Source organism: Canis lupus, chromosome 33 (genome assembly GCF_048164855.1).
Source record: "Canis lupus baileyi chromosome 33, mCanLup2.hap1, whole genome shotgun sequence".
NCBI lineage: Eukaryota > Metazoa > Chordata > Mammalia > Carnivora > Canidae > Canis > Canis lupus.
In genome coordinates this window covers 31308354-31330294 of record NC_132870.1, presented here as the reverse complement: position 1 = coordinate 31330294, position 21941 = coordinate 31308354, and the positions used below count along the sequence as shown (strand labels likewise).

At 34.6% G+C, this 21941-nt stretch overlaps 1 pseudogene; it reads left to right on the top strand.

Moving 5' to 3' along the window:
• Window positions 1-17202: 17202 nt before the first annotated feature.
• Window positions 17203-17819, top strand: LOC140623580 (large ribosomal subunit protein eL18-like; annotated as a pseudogene).
• The last annotated feature ends 4122 nt before the right edge of the window (window positions 17820-21941 follow it).

The following is a 21941-nucleotide window of genomic DNA, read 5'->3' as shown; positions in this document are numbered from 1 at the left end:
AGCTCCAATACTCTAAAATCAGCAAATGGGGATCATTGCCTTTTTAAATTTATCTATTCACTTGGCATGAATATCAGTTGTCTACTATGTGCCAATCACTGTTCTAGGTGCTGAGGATCCAGTGATGAACTAAACAAAAAAGTCTGCTTTCACAGAATTTAGCAAATGTAACTGTTGATAGCAAGAGCTAAATGGTAAACAAAGTGCCTTATGTTGGTTATTTGATGGAATCCTTCAACTCTTGGGGTCGGCACTGGTATTACTCACATGTTACAGATGAACTCAATTGAATTTTGATAAGGAAAGCTATTGCAAAGATTGCATAGCTTGTATATGTCAGGATCAGAAACCAAACCAGTCAGCCTAAAGAGTACTCTAAACAGCATTCTACATTGTTCCTAATGTATTTGAGAATGAGGATAAAAGCAAATCCTTTATTTTGTCAACCTAAGAGCATCAGACTCTCCACATAGAGCTCTATGGCTTCTTTCTGTAAGAAAATGTGTGAAACTTTGCATAAAAGGCCAATTTCCTTGCTAAGGATACTCTTTAGTAGATCACTGACACTTGTCCAAACAATTACAGAAGAGAATTAGAACTGAAAACAAAGGGAACATGCTTCCAGAACATCATGATGATCAAATGATCGGAGAAAGCTAGGACCAAAAAACTTTACACCTACTTGACAGCAATTTTAAGTCAGCGCTAGACACAGAGGGAAATGAAAATACACTGTATTTTCAACTTATATTGGCAAATTGTTAAAATAACTGAATGATGGATGACAAGTCATCAATAGTAAATATAATCATTGTCATGAGTTATTATTAATAATAGGCTTCAGATATACAAAAGTCAATTTCATCTTTATCAAAGTTTACAAAGTCTAACAACACTAGGAAATAAGAATGTAAATTGGTTTGAGTGAATCCTTAAGCTTAGTGTAACATCTTTTCTGTTTATTATCTCTTCTTGCCATGGTAACACACCCCCAAAACAGAGCAGCTACTGCTTCAATCCCCATTATCTATATCTTTAGCATTATTTTTCTTGTGTTTATACCACCACCTCCAAGGCAAACATTTTTTTTTCTCTGAGCTTCATGACCTTCTGAGGTACATCCCTGAAATTCAAGCTACCATCATCAATAGCCTCCCCCCAAGTCAGGGTCTCAGTTTCTATCAGCAAAGTTCTATGCTCCTTCAAAGGGTCATCAGCCATAACATTTTGGCCCCATAGAAATATTTCTAAGGCATTTAGAATTGCCCCCATCAACCTTTAAAATAAAAACAACAAGGTAAGTCACGCTAAAAGTGGTTCATATGCTTTAATGTTCGTGTTTCAGGGAGGCAAGCGGAAGAGCATGGTTTCTTCCAAACATGACAATAAATAACATTCTATTAAAGAATTATGTGTAAGCCACAAATTATCCCTTATAACATGTATGTGTTTCCTTTGCATTTTCTAACTAGCCACAAGTTTCTTTCTTCATGCAAACCAGTTATGGGGAAAGCAAAACCAACAAAATTCAAAGTGGCCTCTGTGTGGATAGAGCCTTAGTCTAGTTTATAAGCCTGGACCCAAGGGATGTTATCTCAGATGCCTCTAGAATGAAATGGAATTAACAATTACACAGATCTCCTCCACTAGAATTGCATTAAAAATAATTTAACATACTTGTTACGTATACTTTAATCATATTATCCCATAAGTAACCAGCTACTGATCTCAAAGGTCAGTATACAATTACAATGTATGTACAAGGGGGAATACAGCCCTACACTGGAATGTATCCTTGTCTCTACAATCTTCCTTCCTTCCTTTCTTATACAGTTCATGTGAAGAGACCAGCTTCTTACCTTTCTTTATAGAAAATATGAGAAGTCTTAGAAGAGAGCCACTATAGATCTGGCATATTGCTTGAAATATAACAATATGTTGTCTTCATAAAGAAAGATAATATAATTAAAATGGTTTTGTTTTGGTTGTTTTAAATCTAGTATGTTCAGAGGTATTCATTCTACTCAGGGAATGAAGAATCTTAATTAGCCATATGTACATTTAACTCATCTCATTTGCCAGACATGCAAAGATAAATGTATATTTTTTCAACAATCTTGATTGTATGCTTCTACCGCAAACTGTACTTCATCTTCACAGATATTCTCAGAGTTAGACTGTCCTTTGTGAGCATGAAATGGGAAATGTCCTGTTAGTTATCTATCCAGGAATCTGTTATTGAAACATATACCAAATAAGCAAGAAAATGATATGACCACCTATATTGTTCTCTAGTATTCCAAAAATTAGTCACATGTGTCCTTTTATAGAGTATAAGAAGCTCTACTATTGCACATGGAAAGCCAGAAATGATGTGATAGAAACTATAGCCTAGGGACGCCTGGGTGGCTCAGCGGTTGAGCACCTGCCTTCAGTTCAGGGCATGATCCCATGGTCCCGGAATTGAATCCCACGTCGGGCTCCCTGCATGGAGCCTGCTTCTCTCTCTGCCTCTGTCTCTGCCTCTTTCTCTCTGTGTCTCTCATGAATAAATAAATAAAATATATATTTTTTTAAAGTAAAGAAACTATAGCCTAGCTTAGTCTCTGGCTCTTTCAGGCTCTTACTCTTGTATCACCCAGCAAACAAGGTTTACTAAACAGAGAAAAGATGAATATATATATAATACATATATAAAGAGAGGGCCTGATGTCACTATCTTCTATATAAAGCTAACTCTGAGCACCAAACGAGGAAATGTTAAGTGCTTTACATTCAAAGCAACATTAACCAGTCAATCAATACCTATTGGCCAAAAAATGGAAGCAGTGATGGGCCTAGCTTCCAAAGCTTTGTGAGAAGAAAACAGGAGGAAAACCACCATTCCCTGAGTTAATTTTGTGGTGAAGAATTCTAGTCAGTCATATATTGGTAATCTGATAAACAATCAGATTTTTATCTCTCAGTGTTTATAATCCTACCCCAAACTCTCTCAAATTATGCCCGTGAGTGACTTGCCTTGTAGCTCCTAAAGTTCTGATTTATTTTTCCAAATTAAATATGCCTTCTCATATTTTATATTCCTCAAAATATTTTTTTCAGAGCTGAATCACGTTTACTGTACAAAGAAAGAAAACTGTCCAAAATGAGCACAGGAATGGTGTGTCTGACAGCAGCAAAGGGTAGTGTTGACAGAGTGAGCACAGGACCGTGCACGTCCTCGAGACGACCTCCGTGTGCTTTGGTTCAAAGTCCAAAGAAAGGGGCCCAGCAGGCAGGACAAGACAGGTGTGGCCTTACATGCCTGCCCCCGCCGAGGCCAGGCCTCCTCCGTCCGGGGACCCCAGGCACCCCTCCCCCCTCTCTGCCCCCCACCCCCCAGCACACAGGCTGGCCCCACACAGGCCAGCACCCAGCACCAAGGAGTCTGTTTAAGGAAACAGGTGTGTGTGTGTGTGTGTGTGTGTGTGTGTGTGTGTGTGTGAGAGAGAGAGAGACGGGGGGGGGGGGGCATTAATAAAAACCAGACCAATAAGAAACCCAGATTTTAAGTCAGGATTGATCCTAAAAATAAAATTTAAAACCTTGAGCAGAAACATTTTTTTTCCTGAAAATAAAACATCTCAACCAATCAGAAAATTATGTTATTATATAATGATTTCTCTCTCCCAAGCACACTACCTTAATGATAGGGTAGCCATAATAAACTCATATGTTTTCTGGCCTTATCCCCAGTTAGGACCATATTTTGACCAGCTGCTCCTGTGTCTTTCATATATATTATAGGTGTATGTAATGGGCATAATTATACTCTATAATATAAAGAAATAGCCCAGATAGTTATTTAACTCAGATTTCAAATTCTGTTTTTGTTTGTTTTTGTCCTTTCGAGTATCTGGCAGCAAGCTGCTCTATGACATTTCCATTTTGGGCTGCCCCATATCAGTGTTAGTCATCCCCATGGTTTTAGCTGCTATGAGTCACTGTTTGCCAAAGTTGCCTGTTACCACTACCCAAATATTATAAAAGAGCTGTTGTTCTCATGTAGGAACCTTAATATTTGCAAATGCATCATCCTGATTGGACATCATGCATTCAAGACTCAACCCCCATGTTTAGATTTTATGAGTTAGCAAAACATGGGGTTGATGGGATCATTCTTCTCTCAGTTTTCTCAGTGTTTTCATTCACCTTTTCCTTCTCTCTCATTTCAGAGAACTTGTTTCCATGACTATATTTGTAACTTCTACACTTGAGAAGATGCTTGCTGCCTTATTATCAGCTTTTCCTTCATCCCATTCTTTCAATTGCATTAAAAATCAATTCTTCTTTCTTCACCAGATCCTCTCTTCCAGCTAATACAGAGTCAAGCTTCTACATCTTGGGGAAAAAAAATTCTATTTTCTACCAGCCATCATTACATATCTTGCCTGAACGATTACAATAGCTTCCAACTTGGTCTCTCTGCTTCCAGACTTGCTCCCTGCCATACAGTTTTAACACACCAATCACAATGATCTTTTTAAACTATGCATTAGATTATTAGCTCCTTTGCTTTAAATCCTCCAAATGATATTCCCTGATTTTCTCATATCCTCCGGTCTGAGTCAAGTGTCCCTACTTTGTGCTTTTATAATATTCATGAATACTTCTACTATGCTATGCTGCAGTAATTATTTTACTTGTGTCTCTTCTGCACTGAAATCCTTGAATTCAATTTATAGTATATTATCTTTTGTTGTATCTATAATGCCTAACAATAATGAGTGCTTAACTGAGGTTTCCTCAATAAATGAAAGAATAAATCAGTATATTCTAAAATTGTAGAGCTCACATTTTTCTTTTATGAACACCTACTGAGTGTTACCCTTACACGCTCTACCTCCTTCTTAATATTCTCCATCCTAAATAGAGCTTTTCATTTCTTCCACATTTCATGCTATCATGGCAAATGATAACCAATCTTCAAAGGCAGACAAAGATGGTTCAAGGACAAAAATAAAACAAAACTGGGACTTAGAAACAAAAGACCTGAATCAAATCTTTCAGGATTTGTCCATTGTGTGCCTTTGGTTATCACTTCCTTTCTTAGTTTCTTCACCTTAAATGGGATTATTCACTTGTAATAAGATTCAAATGATAATATTTGAGAAAACACTCTGTAAGGTGTCAACTTATACACAAATAATAATATATGTAAGACTTTATAATTTAGGCTGCTGACACCATTCTAACAGTGTCAACTATTTTAACTTATTTAATACTCACAATAGCTTTACAAGGTGGCATGTCCCCACCTAATGGGGGGACCTCTACATATCCTCATTTTACAGATGAGTACATTGTGGCACAGAGATGTTATATGAAGCACCCGTGAAAACAGAGCAAGTAAGTGACAGAGCCAGGATTTGATCCCAAGGGATCTGGCTCCAGATGCTGAGTTCTCAACCTCTCTTTCTTTTATTTCACTGTACAGTAATGACATCCATCCTTGCCAGAATGTCCTAAATGGGCCTTTAAGATTTCTGGACCTTCCTTCCCTCTGTAGTGTTGTTTCTCATGAACAGCTCTGCCAAACTTTTTGACCCTTTATATAAAGTAAGCTGAAGAGTGAGATGAAATGATGTAAAAAACAAACAAAAACCCCAAGACAAACAAACAGAAGTTCAAGAGAAAGACCCCGAAGCATCATGGCATTATGGTGACCTACCTCACTATCTGGTCCGAATGCTATTACTGAAAAGCATTTTGAGGAAGGATGAGACAGATTGAGGAAACCAAAAGTGCAAGTTTTTTTTTTTTTTTTTTTTTTTTTTTACACCTCCATATTCCCTGTCTCTTCTTTCCCCATGTCGAGTCTTCCTGGCTTTTTCTTTTTTCCTTGTGGTTCACAGACATTGGAGCCAAAGGTGAAAAAGGTGGACAGTGGGGTTGGAGCCTGGCAAGCAACTGTTACCAGGGCCTTTCCTGGCAGGTGACCAGAAACCCCGCAAGCACTGTAGGAACATCCCCCTTCACCATAGGTGCTGTGTAGAAGCATACCAAGAAAAGACAAGTCAGGCAGAAGCTCAGAGGGACAAATCATCTCAAAGCTTGGAAAGAGTAGTGTGTAGTCCTTTCCTGATCTTCACCCCAGCAATGAATTCAGAACAGCGTTCAGCTCACAGATTTCACTGACCCGGGAGCACAGCACTTGTAAAAAGATAAGAGTAAGGAGACTCCTTAATTAGGCAACTTCTCAGACACTAGAGAAAAATCTACTTTTATTCAGGTTTTTTTTTTTTTCTAGAATGGTAGGGAGATATTTAGAGACTAGTTTTAATTTATAAATTTTAGTACCTCATAAAGTCAAGGAGAAAGCAGCCAAGACATTGGGAAGGAGTTTTATACAATCATTTGGATTAAAATAATGTTTCATGCAGTAGCTCCAATACAACAAACTAAAGAAAACTAAATGAAATCTAGTTTAGCAAATGCAACACAATGGCTGATCATTTGAATCAAGAGAGTAAACTAACAGTTGGGTGGAAAAGGCAAGAAGAATTAATGATGCATGTCCCAAAATGATATGCCATAGTTCTCATTAGACAACTTCATTCTGATTTTAATAAAAGAGTCACTAAAATCTCATGGCTATTTTCAAGGATTACATAAAGAAACAATTAAAACTGCTCACTGAAATTTTTATACTTTCTTTGTGATGTGTGGGCAAATAGAGGTCTTTAAAATTCTAGGAGGAAAGGGAAGAACAGAATACAAAAAGAAAGATAATTACTTCAATTTTCAGTTTGAAACAGAGAATTTGATTTGAAAATAAAATTTTCATTAAGTCTTAGCTATAATTTCTCAGTACAAAACAAAACAAAAAAAGTTAAATATATTAAAATACAAGTCACTTAGAGCTTATCAATGGCAAACATTTATCTCATAGCAAGTGTTTTAACAATTGTTTACAATATGCTAATTTTAAATAAATCTTGGTTTTAAAATTTGTCTGAAGTCATTTATTGCAAAGAATGCATTTTATTCTTTTAACCCAAAGTACTTCAGGGGGAAATAAAGAACTGGGATTGTCTCATTGTTTTCCTTGATATAATCTTTACAATTTAGTCTCTTTGCTATGCATTAACTACTTCTATAACATATATACTCTGCTCAATGCAAAAATAATAATTTTAAGTAAATCTTATACTTCGGTAGGGTGCGTGAAGAGTATCCCTAGTTTCCAATGTTAATGGTGAAAAATTTGACCATGGTTATATAAAAGGTGGCCAGAAATTCTGAAGCAGAATTAAAAATAGATTTAAAGGAGCAATGACAAGATAAGATAGTGTAAAAAGCTCATTACAGTGAACAAAATACTAAATACATGAGGTTAACAAAAAGGATTTCAAGAGGAGTAGTCATTAAATATCCCAGTATTATAGTATCCTAAATAAAGAATAGAGTACAGATTATTATGAACCTTTTCTACAACCAGGATCCAAATCAACATCGACAACTGAACATGATCAGTATCAGTTTGAGTTTTGTCACAGTTAACAAGCCAAATTGATGCAGATCAAAACACCTTTTTCATGTCGGGAATAGAGCTTGGTTGTCAAAAAAACATAGTGATGAGTGACCGTGGGGAAACATCCTGGCAATAATCAATCGTCAATCAGTCATGGAAAGTGCTTATTCTGCTCTTGTACGAGCCTCTTCATTACTGGCTGTGCACTGATCTCAGGAGAGAGGAGATAAAGGTCCCTTTCAATGAATAAAGCAATAGTTTCTGTTCAGAGAGAAATGGAGAGAAAAGCAACCTAGATTGGGTTTAGAAATCACTTTTGCTTTCTAATTGTTTTGGGCTTTTTTTCCCCCCATTTAGAAAGATAGCCTTTTAAAAAGTGGCAATAGAAATAACTAAAATGATGCTAAAATTTGCCTTCTTCAAAACTGGTAATTCATCATTTCCTTAAATAAATGTCATAACTCAGAAATCTAAATCTGCACAGTGGGAGCTGATTAATTGAAGTGAATATGTTCTCTTTAAATATATACATAAGAATATTTCTCTATGTGTATATATGGGGAATGGAGTGATGGTACATGGCAGCAATATCTTAAGAATATTAAAAGGTTAATCATAATATTAGTTTTAGGTAAAGGTTACATAGTTAAATAAAATGTGTACGATCGTAAATGTAAATGCAAAGGCAGACCACTCAAGTGACTTGAATTTACAGATGCCCTTTTTTGGGATATTAAAATTCTTTCCTCTTGGGATCTGTACATAATAACATTGAATCCCACCAGAAGGCCCTCCCTCCCCCCAAAAAAGTCATTTCTCCTCTTCTGCCTGTTTATTTTTGAAGCAGATGCATTCTTTTCCCCTTAAGTGAGTCCACAAATGCTTTGGCACCTACCCTGAGCTACTAAGCATAACTGAATGCTTATGGTAGGAAAGATGGTAAGGGAAATAATTTTCAATGTATTTTCATAGTGGAAAACAGGTTTGCCAAAATAGTTTGACTTTATGAAAGAGGAGAACAGCTGTAGTTGGTTTATAATAAATCTTTCACAAATCAGTAAAAGCAAATAGACAGCACAACTGCAACCCATAAAAGTGGAAAATATTAAACAACAGGCAGTGAAGTTGTTAAACTTTCCCACAGACATTGCAGGTTTGGAAGAAAGAAAAGAAAGAAAGAAGAAAGAAAAGAAAGAAAGAAGAAAGAAAAGAAAGAAAGAAACAGAGAGAAAGAAGAAAGAAAAGAAAGAAAGAAACAGAGAAAGAAAGAAAGAAGAAAGAAAGAAAGAAAGAAAGAAAGAAAGAAAGAAAGAAAGAAAGAAAGAAAGAAAGAAAGAAAGAAAGAAAGAAAGAAAGAAAGAAAGAAAGTCAGAATCAGTCTAGAAAATACACACATGCAACTCACATGAAAAAGTGGACCAAATCATATCAGAAGAGGAGAAGGAATTACTGTTGATTAGAGGGAAAATCCTGTTAAGGTGACTTTTCTGGGCATCGGGATGAAGGTGTCCAAGGTGGTTTCCTCCTCCTATTACTGAATGTTAGTGCAGAATAATTACTTGCTTGCCAAAAATGACAGGACATTGACCCTGCAGACTTATTGAATTCTCATTGCTTGCCTCCAGGCCATGTCGGGGGTTATTCAATTTTGCCTGAGGAGGACAATCTATTATGAGAGATGAGTCAAGAAGGCATCCTCCCTGATTGCCCACCAAAACCATTATCGCAGCACAGAGAGGGCATCGGCAGGGAGTGGACAGACAAGACAACACTGATCTCGATTACCCAGGGACAAGATACAATTTACATTACTTGAAGCCACAGGACAGAGGGCAATCAGCCCTGGGAATAGGGCAGCAGCCCTAGAGTGAACAGGTATTAACAGCAGAGCGGCATCTGAGCTACTTGCTTATGCTAGACATGACCTTTAGCCTGACAAGGTAGTAACTGGTTTGATCTGTAATTATGTAAATAATTTTACATTTATAAACAGAATTGTTTTCCAAAATTAGAAGCAAAAACCAGAATCCTAAAACATGAAAATCTATGGATCATATTTACTTTATCATGTCTGGCCTAGATTTTCTGTTCCCAGGCAATTTCATAGCCATGGAAGTTATTTTGACCCAGGGAACTTGTTGTGACCAAAATTGCCTTCTAGTAGAGAAAAAAGAGGCCTCAATTCTAACAGGGTTGCAATCTCCAATCCCTATAGCCTACAATAGCCTATAATCCCTTCTTCTTCTTCTTCCTCTTCTTCCTTTTTTTTTTTTTTTTTTTTTCAGTTCTGGATAATGAATGAAAGTGTGAAAATATTCTTTAAGCATAAGGCCCCAGTGTGCAATGTGCTGGGAGTGATGTTGTAAAATTCTGATTTGAGATTCTGCTCAATAAGCCAATTTTACGGGGCTAATGATAACATGTAAAGAAATCAAGTAATGTTTCTCCATAGACTTGATCGTTACTAAACCTTACTGGATCCCAGTGTCTTGTTAAGCTATCCTACTAAATTGGAAAATTGTACAGTATTTTTATTTCAGTCAATGAGAAATGCTTTATTACGATGTTTTGAAAAGTGATTTAATTGAAGAAAACAAATGCTTACATTTTTCAGTGGTTATAAGGGTCAGAGACTATGGTAGGGATTTCTAAATATAATGATATGTTCAATTTAACATATTGGAATAATAGTATGCTCAAAAGACCTAGTAATGGGTAGATTTTTCTAATCTTGGGAGTTCCTGTCAGCATGAGATAAAATTCCAATAGAAACAACAGTTCGCATTTTCTAGATAATTAAATAAGAATCCATGGGAAACTGCTTCAAATATGAAAAATAACCCATGTTATTTCAGAATTCTCCTGCTATGCTATTAGTATATCTGCAGAAGCTGAAAAGCAAATAACCTCTCATTCCCCCATGAACACTGATTAATTAGGGCATGAAACCAGGGTGATTTGTGAAAGAGCTTTGCAAAACAAAAGCTTTGTGTGATTTTATGCTTGCCTCCTATTCTGAATCAAGCTAGGAACTGAAGAAAATTATAGTAAACCACTGACTTAAAAATTAAAATATGTATTAGCAAAGGTTCAAAAATAACTGTCAGCCCTTCTTGTCAAGTTAGAATTTGTTAAATAATCAAAATGCTTTGTTTGGGATCAAGCCCAGCATACAAACAGATTTATATGCCCTCAATCCCGTGTCCAAGGCAAACGTGTTATTCAGTTTAAATGATTTATGAAATTGGAATAGAGAAAAAGAAAGAAAAAAGATACTACTGAATTTGGCACATAGTAGGCACTGAATAAATGTATTGATTGAGTAATTATACAAAAACATAGATTTTTTGACAAACCTGGGATTAAAGATCACAGTGTAATAAAATGTAAAAGTGGCCCTGGACTTTACAGTGAGGGAGATGAGTCCTTCTTGTTAAGTTTACAGGGCATGTACAGTTTAGGGGTGTAGGGAAAGTCCCTGGAGTTAGCTTAAGCTGGAATCATACTGTGTAGTTTGGGGCAATTTATTTAATCTCTCTGTGCTTCGGTTTTCTCATACACAAACCAGGGATAATAATAGTACTTGTTTCATGTGAATGTTGTGCAGATTAACTGGGCTAATATATTTACAAGAGACATTTATTAGGCATTTGGCACAAACTAATGTTCTCAATAAACTTTAGTGTTTACTGTTAAGTGTAAAGCCAAACACTATTCAGTTAGATGAGGTTAGGGCATCAATTGAAAAATAGGCTACTCTTTTATTAAAACACAATTATGAGGCTTTTTGTTGTTGTAAATTTCATCAATTTTGTACATCCAGTTTAGATAGTTTAGACTGTACATTCCAGTTTAGGGAATTCAAATCAATTATATATATATATATATATATATAACCTCAACACCAAGAAAGAAGCATAGTCAGCCACTTGGCATCTGTTTTACCAAATAGATTTGTATACTATATATAGATATATAGATATATAGATATAGATAAAACTCTGTCATATAAATGGGGTGTAAAATTTACAATTTATAAAATATGGATAGATTGTCTTGTGAGATTAATGAAAAGATTAGGGTGGACCTGCACTGCTAGATAACTGAACAGGAAAGCAAAGGGTCTGATAATCAACTGCCAATCACAGGGGCTTTATCACACAGTTTTATTTTACACACACACGTGTGTGTATATGTGTTTGCATTTTTGTGCATATCAAATCACGCTATCATTCATACAGCTTGACTTCTCTTCATTTAACAATAGATTATGAGCATCATTCCATGCTCAAACTATATCAAACCAGTTCAAATCTTCGACTCTGGATTCAGATAAATCTGGGTTCAATTGTTAACTTTGACACTACCTGTATATCGCTGAGCAAGTTATCAAGCCACTGTTTTTGCATCTGTTAAAAAAAAATTAATCATCCCTACCCGTCAATTGGAATAATCCATACTGAGCACACTGTACAATTGCAGACACTTAATAATCTCTTCAAGAAAATGTTAGTGTTTTTAAAATTTTATCTGTATGGTAATCTTAAATGTCTATCTAGTAGTCCATTCTGTGGCTAGAACATTAATTATCCAGTCCAGTCCCCAAACCTTAGATGTTTAGAGTTTTCCTGGCTTGGTTTCATCACTATCATAGAAAATGCTGTATGTGGCCCTGCATTTTACAGGTGGGGAGATGGCCCCTGTGTTAAATTTGCAGGGAAGTTACAGTATAGGGATTTTGATTCAACATATATATGCATTTTCATCATTTGTCATATTCTTTCCTTAGAAGCAGTTATTAGAAGCAAGACTTCTTGGGTCAGAGAGTATAGGCATTAAAAAAATAAAACTTGGTATCACACTTGTAATTGCCCTCAGATTATAACTATTCCATTTCTACCAGCATTATATGAGATTCCAATTTCCATAATGTCAATTTTCTTTTTTCATTTTTTTTAAATTTATTTATGATAGTCACACAGAGAGAGAGAGAGAGAGAGAGGCAGAGACACAGGCAGAGGGAGAAGCAGGCTCCATGCACCGGGAGCCCGATGTGGGATTCGATCCCAGGTCTCCAGGATGGCGCCCTGGGCCAAAGGCAGGTGCTAAACCGCTGCGCCACCCAGGGATCCCCATAATGTCAATTTTCTAAATTGAGATGCAATCTATACAATGTAAATTGTAAGATCTTAACTGTATAGCTTTGTGGGTTTTTACCTATGTATACGTTTGTGTAATCACAACCTTAATTAATAAACAAAATACCTCCAACAGGCCAGGACTCCTTTTACCTCTTTCCAATTAATACCTACCTTAATACCTTCCCAACTCAGAGGTAAATTCTATTCTGACTTCTAAAACTATAAAACTAGTTTTGTTTTGGTTTGTTTGCCTCTTCTTGAACTTAAAATAAATGGAATCACACAATATAACGCTTTTTTTGTGTGTTTGCCATCTTTTGCTCAACACATGTTTTTGGGATTCATTCATTTGTATAACACTGGTTTCTTCTTTTTTATTATAATATATTATTCCTCTATATAAATACACTCCAATGTGTTCATATATTTTCATAGGTTTGGACATTCAAATTGTTCCCAGTTTGGGATATTTTGAATAAAGCTTCTGTCAGCAATCATGTATATCTATATCATTTGGTGGCCTTATACCCTCATTAAAAAAAAAAAAAATCATCTATGAGCAGAACCTGCTTTTTCATTAGGGTGGACCTATATTTGTTTGTTTTTTTTTTAAGATTTTTAATGTATTTATTCATGAGAGACAGAGAGAGAGAGGAAGCGACACAGGCAGAGGGAGAAGCAGGCTCCCCTCAGGGAGCTCGCGAGGAACCGGATCTCAGGACCCCAGGATCATGTCCTGAGCTGAAGGCAGAAGCCCAACCACTGAGCCACCCACGAGTCCCATGGGTGGAGTTATATTTGGCTTTGGTAGATACTAACAGTTTTCCAAAATGCATAGAACAGTTTGTACGTTCTTCAACAAGATTTGAGAATTTAAGCTCTTCCATGTCTTTTTATTTATTTATTTATTTATTTATTTATTTATTTTTTTTTTTTTTTTTTTTTTCCCGTGTTCAGAGTATTTAATGGTGACAAAACTGTGCTCTGGGTGTTTGGTTTTTTCTTACATACACTTTTACTATTTTTTTAAAACCTATTTTTCACCTTCGTAGCTGTTCCACATATTTATGAACAAATGATATATCATCAGTTTTTTAACTTTAGTCATTTTGATGGGTACATATCTCACTGTGATTTTAATTTACATTTCTCAGATGAGTATTAAGCACTTTAAAAATATGGTTTTCAGTCATTTTGTAATCCTTTTATAAATTAATTCAAACTTTGTGCATTTTAATTAGATTGTCTTTTTCTTATTGACTTGTAAAAGTTATTTATAAAATGTAAATACCAGGCTTTTGTCAGATATATACATATCTGATTTTCTTTCTATATGTATTATGTATCTTTTTCCAGTTTGTGGCCTGACTGCTCATTTTTAAGTGATACCTTAATGTTGCATATGTTACTTATTTCAATGAAAATGATATACTTATATAGCAAGAATATTTGAAAAATTTACAAACATATTAAAGTGCTATACGGCTCTTAGCAAGATCTCTAGTTATAAGGTCAATAAAGAAAAAATAAATGGAATTTCTGTAAACAAAATAAAGAATTTGATTTTGGAATCTAAAAGACAATACCAATTACAAAAGTTGAAAAAATCAAATAACTAGAAATAAATCTAAAGAACGTGAAAGCCTTCATTCTAAAAAAAATTTTTAAATGGTGAAAATCAAGATGATTTAAATATACGGAAAATTATAACATTTCAATAGATTAGAAGTTCCAATATTGCTGGCGTACTGATTTTCCATAATCTAGATTTATTGATTTAGTGTTAATAAAATGGAAATTAAAATCACAGCAGGAATTTTTGTTAAAATAGATAAGTTGATTTTAAAATTTGTTTGGAAGTACTAAGGACTTAGAATAGACAAGACAATCTTTAAAACAAACTATAAAATTTCAATAATTATGATAGATCCATTGTGACTATGGAAGTGTTCTATTGGCATAAAGGTAGATAAATAGATCAAGTTAATAGAACAAAAAATCAAACTGTAGACCAGCATGTATGTATTCACTTGATTTATGGCAAAGGCATCAACATCATTCAAAGTGAAAAGACTTTCTTTTCAATAAGTCATACTGAAGCAATAGGATATTCATAAGAAAAAAAGAAAACCTTGATCTCTACCTAACACATACAAAAATTTAATTGGAGATTAAGGGTTTTTTCTTATGAATATCCTATTCCTAATTTAATACATAAAAATGATGTCTTGGTGATACTTCTATTTGCATTTCTTTGAATACTAATATAGTTTAACTTCTTAAATTTTCTGCTTATATATTTTTTCTTTATGATATCCCTCTTCGGGATTTTTTTGCTTATTTTTCGGAGATATTCATTAATTTTGTAAAAGCACTTTAAGGCTAAAGATATTAACCCTTTTTATTATATCATGTGATTAATACATAGTTGATGGTATTTCTCTCTAAAATTAACAGATAAATTTTATTTAAGTAAATTTAATAATGTTTTTCCTTTATGGCTAATGTCATACATAGAGATCCTTCCTCCAATGTAATGGAGAAGGTATATTTTCTTCCTATATTTTATGGTTTGATTCTTCACATTTAAATCTTAATCCAGTTAATATTACCTTTGGTATTTTATTTGAATTATGGCTATAACTTTTTTATTTTTTTAAATTTTTTTAAGATTTATTTATTTATTTATGATAGACACAGAGAGAGAGAGAGAGGCAGAGACACAGGCAGAGGGAGAAGCAGGCTCCATGCCGGGAGCCCGATGTGGGACTCGATCCCAGGACTCCAGGATCGAGCCCTGGGCCAAAGGCAGGCACCAAACCGCTGAGCCACGCAGGGATCCCCTATAACTTTATTTTTAAATAATAGCTTGTCTCAATATCACTTATTGAATGGTTAATAAATCTTTTCGATGTTATCTTTATCACCTTCTAAAATTGTATGTAATTTTTACATCTATTTTTGGATTTTCTTTTAATCTGTGTATTTTTACCTATGACAAGAGCACTGTGTAATATGCTATTTACTGTTTGAAGGGATAGATGGAATTGTATCTAGCATTGTCTGAAACTTCAACAAAATGTTAATAAAAATGATAATAATGGAAATCCTTGCATTGTGCCTCACCAAAGCTTCCAGAGACGATTAAAAGACTCAGACTGACTCATACAAGAAAGAAAGAGAATCCAAAGCTGCGCTCCTTCTAATAAAACTTTATGGCTGCAATGTGACCACAAGAAACAGTAGTTACCATGTTAACAATAGTCAGCAAGGAAGAAAGGTTTCCTGTGGGTCCTCTAAAGTCTTTTTAAAATTTCGTTGAAGTACAGTTAACATATAATATTATATTAGTTTCAAGTGTACAACATAATGGCTAACATTTATATTCATTACTAAGTGATCATCATAATAAACCTAGCTACTATCTGTCACCATGCAAAGTTGTTATAATAAGAAACATCAAAAGTACTATACATGGTTAAAACTTTGTTATAAAAACAAAATAAAAGAAAAAAACATGCCCCTAGTTTGTATTTTTCATACGACAGATCTTACCATGATTCATAGAGCAAAACTAAATAGGTCATAGTGAGGATAGATATCTTCATGCCTCAAAATGAACATAGTTAACATTTTAAAAACCAGTGGCCTAGAATAATGCATAAATCTTTTGCCACTGATTCTCAAGACAGGCAGAAGGGAATAAGAAAAGGATAATTAAAATGATTAAAATTAAATATACTTTTATATATTTAATCATAAATTTCACTTATGGTTTTAAAACCATGGAGAGCATAAAAAGGATAAACTAAGTTGAATAATATATTCCTGATTGGCAGGAAAAGGAAGAAACCCTTTAGCCTTGAAAGGATTTATTGTGATACTAATATAAGTACTTTACATATTGAGAGGTAAAAATACAGAATTTGATATTTCACGATGAGATTACAGATGCTAAATAGACAGGTTCTAACAGGGCCTTAAAAATTCAATAGTGAAATGTACAGGGTAGTTTAGAAGTGGAGTATGGAAATGGTATTTTAAGCCCTTTGAAACCAATAATTGGCAGGATTAAATCTTTGCTTTCCTCAAAATATGCCCTGGTACCTTCAGCAAGAGAGAGAACACTGAGATAAGAGGCACTTGCAGTGTGACAATCTAAGCATATCCCCTCATTGTCCCATTCATTTCTGCAAGTTACTGTTTTTGATGGAACAAAATAGCATATGCTACCTTAAATTTCACTTGAAACTGAAGAACTAAGTTTGTATTCCCTACAGAATGATAATACAAAGGTATTCCAAATAGCTGTCCCCAAAATGTCTATAAGTTGGTGAAAAAAGAATGACCTTGTGGCTATATGTACAATTCTTACCGTACAAGTTTCTATATCTTTAATTTATTCGCCTATTCAATTATCTATTCAGCAATCACTATGGAGATCTAGGTAGATAAATTTGGTAAGGCCTTGGGGTTATCAAATACCTTTAGATTTGGGACTACTCTAGAAGAAGCCTACCATCTAATGTATCTTAGATACCATCAAAAATGAAACAATATGGGTTCTCTCTTTCCAGACCTTGCCAAGCTGGAGGTGCCATCGTGGGAGTCCACATCTGCCACAACCAGGACCAACAGGAGCCCAACACCCAGATTATCTGCCTGAGACTGTTGGTCAAGCTGTACATACAGGTTTCTGACCGGACGAACCAACTACCTTTAACCAAGTTGTGTTGAAGAGATTGTTCATGAATCACACCAACCTGCCACCTCTGTCTCTTTCCCAGGTAATCTGGAAGATGAAGTTACCTGGCCAGGAAAACCAAACAGCTGTGGTTGTAGGAAGTATGACCGATGATGTGTGTATCCAGGAAGTGCTCAAACTGAAGGTGTGTGTCCTGCACACAAGCAGCCAGGCCTGGAGATGCATTCTCAGAGCTGGAAGCAAGATCCTTACCTTTGATGAACTGGTCCTGCACTCCCCAAAGGACTGCGGCATCAGCCTCTCCTCTGGTCCACACAGGCCAGGAGGTATACCAGCATTTCTGCAAGGCCCCAGGAACCCCTTATATCAAGCCCTACTCGGGATCCACAGGGCAGAATTTGGGGGGTGCCAGAGGCCACAGGGTCAGCCGAGGCTACAAAAACTAACTCCAGATCGTTCCTTGCTATTAACAAGATTTTGAATGTTGAAGGAAGAAAGAAAGGAAAACAAGAAAAAAGAAAAGGTAGGAAGGGAAGGGATGGGGGAGGAAAACAATATGGTAAGGAAGATAATGGGCAGACTAGGCCCAAAAGAGAAAATAATCAACACCACCTAGGAAGGGAATAATTATAAATGGTCTTGGGATCAAAAAGATCAGGACTTGCATTTTAGCTGTGCCACAAAATAACTGTGTGACTGAGGGCACTACTTGTTTACTCCTCTATAAAGTAGATCTTTACTCGTCACTAGCTCTGTTGACAGTACAAAGTCTTTAGCAAAATTATCACACAAATAGGTGAAAGCTATTTTTAGCAATGAAGATTGTCCTCAATTTCATTCATTTTTGCAATAATTTGACTCTGCTTATTTTACTCCAAATTGCCTTTTAAAAATCCAAATGACCCATTGCTGCCAAGACTGTCAGTGGCACAGCAAGCCAACTGACCATTCCATTTGTAGAGTCCTATCATTTTCCTCTGTTCGACAGTTTGATTAATTATTTGTATCTTTAATTATAAACTTCCTTTACTTTCTTTTAAAAATGTTTAAAAAAGAAAAAAATGTTTAAAAAGGAAAAAAAGTGAAAGGAAGGCGCTAGTGGTAAGATGCTTAATTCTCATGAAGCTAATGTAATTTAGTCAAGGTTGGGAATTATTAGGAGTGACAGAGAAGCTGACCTTTAATCTCAAATTGAAGTCTACTCTGCAAATTTTATGTGTTATAGATATTTTAGAAATGTGTCATGGGCAAGAGGAAAATACTAGCCATATTGTGAAGAATTAAAATGATTTAAGAGTATGGGAATGTCATTTTAAAAAAGAGGAGGAGGATCTATCTAGACAGAGGAAATGTGGATAAAACCTTAAAGGCATGGGTTATTGACATCACATGTCAATAGAGTTGTGAAAATTCAGTGTAATGATAACACAGGAAGCATGAAGGAAAGAGAAGAATATTAGTTTAGAGAGGGAATGGCAAGTTTATGAAAAAAAAACAATAAGCAAACAAACTTGTGTGTCAGGCTAAGGAGTTAGAATAATTTAAGAACATTTAAGAAATGATACAATTGAACTATTACATAGCTATGATTTTGCAAAGAAATTTATATTTGAATCTATATAGGGAATAAAAGTAGGAGGTAGTTAAATTCATAGGAAGAAAAGGAGGAAGGAATTGTGTAAAAGTCATGCTTGGTAATTTAAAGACAGTCCAGAAGTGGGAGGAATCTATAAACCAGGAAGATGTGATCTGTTTGCGATCTTTCTTATGAATCCAAAAGCTAGCATGGTACCTAGTTAATAATAGGCATTCAGTAAATTACAGCATGAATATAGAGAAGAGTTTAGAAATAAATTGTTGGGGGTTATCTTTGATCAAAGCCAGAAGCTATGATCTTACTACTTTTACTGTGAACCGAATCTTTTTGTTGTATTCCTAAGGCATCATTCCCTCACAATTAAAGTAAGAAGTTGCTTTGTATGTACATAACTATTAGAACTATTATAACCATAACTATTATAAATAAAGACCCTTGTCAAAGCTAAAGTAAATTAAAATCATTCATTTCAAGATTATGAGTTTAAGAAACATTTTTTTAATGTTTAAAATATATTTCCCACTTCTTTAAGGGTATAATTCCATTGTATTCAACTATTAGATATTTTCTAATATCTTTTTTATTTATCCCTGAGACACAGAGAGAGAGGCAGAGACATAGGCAGAGAGAAAAGCAGGCTCCCTGTGGGGACCCAGATGTGGGACTTGATCCCAGGACCCCAGGATCAAGACCTGAACCACCCCTACACATATTTTTTAAAGAATACTTATCAAGATCCACAAATGGCATAGAAATTAACAAAACTAATACTATGGAAACTTCCACACATTGTTTCAGAACAATTCTAACTCATTCTGTGATTTGGGGCAAGTGATTTAACTTTCCTAATTTTCACTTCCATCTTTTCTTTGGTAGAAATGATATTCTGCTTTCCCAAAGACTAGCTTTATTAATTAGTTAATATGAGAAATGATTCATAGCATGTGAAGATGCAACTTATTATTGTTTTATTTTTTTCTTCCTGATTTCACATTTCTAGAATAAAATTGGGTTTGGCTAATTTTGGTAATTGTAAAATTAAACTTTATTTTTCTAGCTTTATTTACTTAGTTCCCATCATGCGCTGAACACTAAATTAAAGCTACAAAAGCATTATCTTATCTACCCAAAAAATCCAGATAAGTATTATTCTCATTGTATAGAATAGAAAAATGAGGTATAGAGGAATTAATAATCTGTTCAAGGTTACACAACTGTAAGTAAAGAGATTTAAAACCTGTGCTCAAAACTAATATATTAAAGTAGCTATTATTAATATTTGATATTCTGTATCAATCATAAATATTAATGGATCTGCTGCCTCTCACAATCTCTAGAGGTTAAAGCTTGGCTAATCAATTTAGTTTATTCCTTTTAATCAGATATCATGTAGGTAATATCCAATCTCCCATTGTTTTTTTTTCCCTAAATTTATTAACTGTCTGCATACACCCCTTGTAAAACTTGTTTAGTAAAATAAGTCCAGTGAAGTAAAATAAGTCTTGTTTAGTACAGTCAGTTCAGTATCTTTATAGGTTCTATTATTTCCAAATCATAAAATAATTTGTATTATTACCAATACCACCTCCATTAATATTTCACTGGTCTAGGCCTATCAACTCTATGTTTGTTGAATATTACATGAATGATTATACATAAATATTATTCATTTGAAAAAAAATATTATTCATTTGATCTCAATATATAGCGACTTTTTATTTTAAAGAGTCCAAAATGCCCCTTGTCCAGAATTTTTTTAAGGACTAACGAGTTGAAATTGTCACCACCTATGTTTTAGTATGTATGTACTACCATCTTTTATTTTCTTCTTTTGTATCTTTAAATCAAAAGACCTTCCCCATTATTACCACTATTATATAGCAAACCACTTCTTTCCTTTTTTTCTATTTTTTGGATCTCATATACAATGTGTCTTCCTCAAATTCAATTTCCTCTTAGTCTGTCTTATAGATTATATTTTACCTACCAGTTTTGATATTCCAATTAAGGAAATGTTATCTTTCCATTTTTATTATGCTCAACAGGTCATATTCTCCATAATTTAGAAACATTTCCAGTTAATCTTTTTAATTTCCCATTTACTTTGTAGTTACTTATAGACAATTAAGTCCAGTATGTTAATATTACTTATCACTTATCTTATATTTCATCTTAGCTTGTAGAACTCCCTATTCTCTTCATTGTGCATGTTGAGATTATTTGGGCTAAGCAAAAGATCCTCCCTTAATACCCAATTTAAAGCCAACTTAATGAGCCCTGCCAGTTCTGAACACAACAGGGAGTTTGGTATCCCATCTGGTTAAGTGGAGACTACAATAACTTCCATGATGAGGACATCTGTTTAGAAAAATCAGAGTTCCATAAATCCAAAATTCTCCTTCCTGTACCAGTAACACACTCATCATTTGTGCTCTATCTTTATTATTTTTCATCTGTGATACCAAGATCTTAAGATGACTCCCTTTCCTCAATTCCCTCAACTAAACTCCTTATACCTATAAAATAAAAATAAAATAACAAAATTGAAATCATGTAACCAGTCCAGATTTGCTCTTTCCATCCATCCATTTTTGTCAAAAACATTTAGAAAATGATAAAAGTATAGATTTGACAATGAAAATAGAAATGATACTCAACATTTGTACAGTGTTTACTAAGTTAAACACTAGGCATTCCATATGCATTTTTACTTTTAATCCTCACGATAACCTTATGAGGAAGGTAAATAAGTACTCTGATCGCCTCTTCAACATTCACTCCATTCCTCATCAATTCCGTAGCAAAAAAAAAAAAAAAAAAAAAAAAAAAAAAAAGACAACTGGCAAAAACACCCTGTAAAACAGCAGCAAAATAAATAAAATCCACAAAAACAAAACTCCCTGCCCTCATGAGGTTTACACTCTCTCATCCTCCTGGTGCCCGAGCCACTGCAGATTCTGATGTATGAGCCAAGAAATCTCCTCA